General features: G+C 38.2%; 1 pseudogene; it reads left to right on the top strand.

Annotated features, from left to right (window-relative positions):
• The first annotated feature begins 2,049 nt into the window (after window positions 1–2,049).
• On the top strand, window positions 2,050–2,985 carry LOC110258904 (olfactory receptor 4S2-like; annotated as a pseudogene).
• The last annotated feature ends 1,321 nt before the right edge of the window (window positions 2,986–4,306 follow it).

The following is a 4,306-nucleotide window of genomic DNA, read 5'->3' as shown; positions in this document are numbered from 1 at the left end:
TTGAGTGTGATTTTGAATTATTATTATTACCTTATTCTTATCATTATTTTGTCTTATATAAGAGAAGACACTAATATAATTAAATAGAGTAATACAATTAAATAGACTAATATAAGTCTAACATACAGATCTGAGGAAACACAGCCCTGTAGTTTCCCATTAGCTAGAAAAGCCAGGCCCAACATTGCTACAGAAGATAGAGGAGAGCCCAGGGTTCAATAGGGACTGTAAGCCCTGAACTTGAACTTGACAGATCTCTGGAATGTGTTCTCAGGTGGACACAATTCCTGATGCTTACCTAAGACAGCATGCAATTCTACCCCAGCCCAGAACTAAAGGAATTGTTAACATCTGTACCTTGGTTTGAAGAGTCACTTCTGAGCCCATTTAATCAAAACTATGTCCCAAACCCCTTTCCACACATACTTTTCAGTGACCTCACTAGAGTGTTTAAACTTTCACCAAGTGATGAAAGAGTGGTGAGATTAAGAGCAGAGTCGTTTCTTTCCCCCCCAACTTATTTATTTCTTTACATTAAGAGATGAATGTGGGAGTTCAGGTCGTGGCACAGTGGAAACAAATGCAACTAGGAACCATGAGGTTGTGGGTTTGATCCCTAGTCTCGCTAAGTGGGTTAAGGATCTGGCATTGCCATGAGCTGTGGTGTAGGTCACAAATGAAGCTCGGATCCAGTGTGGTTGTGGTGTAGGCTGGCAGCTACAGCTCTGATTCAACCCCTAGCCTGAGAACCTCTGTATGCCATGGGTGCCGTCCAAAAGAAAAAAAAAAAAAAAAGCAAGAGTCTAATGTGGAATGTTTAAAATACCAAGGCAAAGCAATTCCTGGGGAATCCTGAAACACAGTTTGAAGATGAAATTTCCCTTTCTTTCATTGCAGATCCAACAGCTCCTGGTGTATCTCCAGCAGGTTTTTTTTATTGCTTTCACTTCCTTTGTTTCTGCCTCCTTTTCAGAGTCTGATGGTTTTCCAAACTCAAAGAATTTATGATTCCATAGTAGAAATAGCAGATAATATTATATAAACTTTCTTATTTTGCAAATGGAATAACAGAAGCCCCAAGGAAGCTAAAGGATTTATTTAGAGATACAGCAACCATATCTAAGAATCCAGATTTGTATAATTTTGATTTACCTTCTGCTACTCCACACCACTTCTTGACCACAAAATCTTTATATTAAATAGGGTATCAAAAATTCATGCATGCAAAGATCAGAGTTTTCAAAGGAGAAGCATCTGCATGGTTATCAAGTCCCAACTAATTGAAACCTCATGGCAGTATTCAGAAGGGAAAATGTCAGGAGTGTTTTGACTTCTGCATACAAAATAAGATGCTAAATTTTAAAAGTTAGAGAAAAACAAATACAGTATCACTTATATGTGAAATATGAAAAATAAACAAACCAGAAAATATAACAAAAATCTAGAGAACAAATTAGTGGTTGCCAGTGGGGAGCAGTGGTGAAGGGCACTGCAGATCTCAGGGAGTGGGAAGTACAAAACAGTAGGTTAAGTGTAAGATAGGCTCGAATATAGACAGTATTTAGTAATAACTAAACAGAAATTATCATTTTAAAATTTTATGAGAATAAGATCATTTTTTCAAAATATAGACATTACCATATCCTCCAACTCAAAAGGTATCTCAAATTTAGGTTGAGTGCCTTTGAAGGATTAGAAAGAAGTAAATTGTTAGAAACAAAGGAAAGAACCTTAATGAAAGACGAGGGAGGTGAACTCAGGGTTAGGTGTGTGCTTAGAGGAGTTTATTTCTCTAGACTCTGTTTCCTCATCAGATGTAAATGACTAGACTATCATTCTGAAGTAAGATGATCAGAATATGGATTTCAATTTTTTTGTTATACAAGTCAACCTGCTGGAAGCACCTTTTATTTTTTTCTCCATTTTTAACTATTCTGCTGATTCATTTCATTTGTTTTGAGTTATACATAAATGTTGGTGGTCTTTGTTATATTTTTCTTTCACATAAGTTAATGATCCCTTGGGAATTTGGCCTTCTAGAGTAACTCCATGGAGAAGATAAATGATGTAACTGAATTTGTTTTCTGGGGTCTTTCTCAGAACCTCAAGGTTGAGAAAGTGTGTTTCATGGTGTTTTCTTTCTTCTCCTCTGTCATCCTTCTGGGAAACCTGCTCATCATGCTCACAGTTTATGTGGGCAAACTTTTCAAGTCCCCAATGTATTTCTTTCTCAACTACCTGTCTTTTGTGGACGTTTGTTACTCTTCAGTCATAGCTCCTAAGATGATTGTTGACTTATTGGCCAAGACCAAAACGATCTCCTATGATGGGTGCATGTTGCAGCTCTTTGCAGCACACTTCTTGGGTTGCACTGAGATCTTCATCCTTACTGTAATGGCCTATGATCGTTATGTGGCTATCTGTAAACCCCTACACTATATGACCATCATGGACAGAGAGAGATGCAATAAAATGTTGCTGGGGACCTGGTTAGGTGGGTTCTTGCACTCAATTATCCAAGTGGCTCTAGTAGTCCAACTACCCTTCTGTGGGCCCAATGAGATCGATCACTACTTCTGTGATATTCACCCTCTGCTGAAACTTGCCTGCGCAGACACATACGTCGTTGGTGTTGTTGTGATAGCCAACAGTGGTATCATCACTCTGGTGAGCTTTGTTATCTTGATAATCTCCTACATCTTTATCCTGGTGTACCTGAGAAAGCCGTCAGCAGAAGGCAGGCACAAAGCTCTTTCCACCTGAGGCTCCCACATTGCTGTGGTCATCATCTTTTTTGGTCCCTGTACATTCATGTATATGTGTCCTGAAACTACCTTTTCAGAGGATAAGATGGTGGCTTTGTTTTATACCATCATCACCCCTATGTTAAACCCCATGATTTATACACTGAGAAATGCAGAAGTAAAAAATGTAAAGAAGAAACTGTGGGGCAGGTGGATTTTCTGGGAAGCAAAAGGTAAATAGTTGGAAGTAACAATACAAGGTGGATGATCTTCAATGTTCTCATCTGCACAGGGAAGGCAATAATAACCTCACAGGGATGTTTTTGGAGGAGCAAATGAGAGAATAAAATGGTCTATAGAAGTAAGATATTTTAAAATCACTCTTACTTTATTGGTTTGAAAAGTCCATAAGCATAATTTTCTAAAATATCAAAGACAAAGAAATCTCATTAAACTCAGAAGCTCAGCATGATCATACTCAGCACCATGATTTTCTCCTCCCCATTTCCCCATTTGCCAATGTCTTTAAAGAATGAGAGTCCTCTGTGAAGTAAGGCTGTTTTCTAGTATTTAAAACCATGATCGTTACATACTGTGCATTCAAAAGTATATGCTGTATGAATGAAAAGCTACATGGAAGATGACATAGATCTGAGATGTTCTGATACAAATCCTCTAAAACAGTGAAAACTAAATTTCCTGAGGTTGGGATGGGGGGGGCTGTAAGCACAGAACGTCAACGAGAAAAAAGAACAGACTTGGAAAACAAAAGACCTGTCCTTGTCCTCTGGTTTGGAGAAAAAGCTTTTTTCTTTCTCTAGCTCAGTTTCTTCACCCAAACAATAATTTGGAAAAAACTACCTCTAAGATCCCCGGTTTAACCTTAACATCCCATGAATGCGCTTCTGCTAATTGACTCATCTTTACTAGTACTCTGTAGCTAGAGAATCTGTCCCTATTAATGTAAAGTGACTAACAGGAAACGCTCATGAAACTGAAGGAAAACAAAATATTTCTAATGAATACATGATTGTGCCTCAATCAAGAGGGTCAACACAATTTGCTGAAATGCATGGTTGGGAAATCATATTCCCTCCACTGTTTGAGCCAAGCAGCTTTACTGAAAACCATGAGCCATTTATCACTGCTTCCTTGATTAGCATGACCTGATTTCCAGCTGTGGATTCTAGAGACATTTGTTCTGAACAAATAAACATATCTTTCTTATGTGAACTGACACTTCCTGGTGCTATATTCCTCCTTCACTTCACCCAACCTGAGATCACATCACTGATTATATCTCCGCAAGTGTTACATTGTCTTTTCCACAAATCTTATTATTCAAGTTGCTGACCATACCTGGGTCTGTGTTTATTGTTGTGGATTGGGTGTGTGTGTCTGTGTGTGTGATTGTATTCAAGTGTGTGTGCATGTGTGTGCATTTTGCACTCACACATTAGGTTGATGACTGTTATGTATTGCTTTAAAAAAATGATCTCTAATGATAAGGCATTCACAGAACTAAGAAAGATCAAAATGAAGCAAGATACCTGGATTCAAAG

The sequence above is a fragment of the Sus scrofa genome, chromosome 1 (genome assembly GCF_054392235.1).
Source record: "Sus scrofa isolate SSC_HxYL_T2T_F1_AM1 chromosome 1, Sscrofa_HxYL_maternal_Yorkshire_Landrace_v2.0, whole genome shotgun sequence".
Taxonomy (NCBI): domain Eukaryota; kingdom Metazoa; phylum Chordata; class Mammalia; order Artiodactyla; family Suidae; genus Sus; species Sus scrofa.
This window is presented reverse-complemented; position numbering and strand designations above follow the sequence as displayed.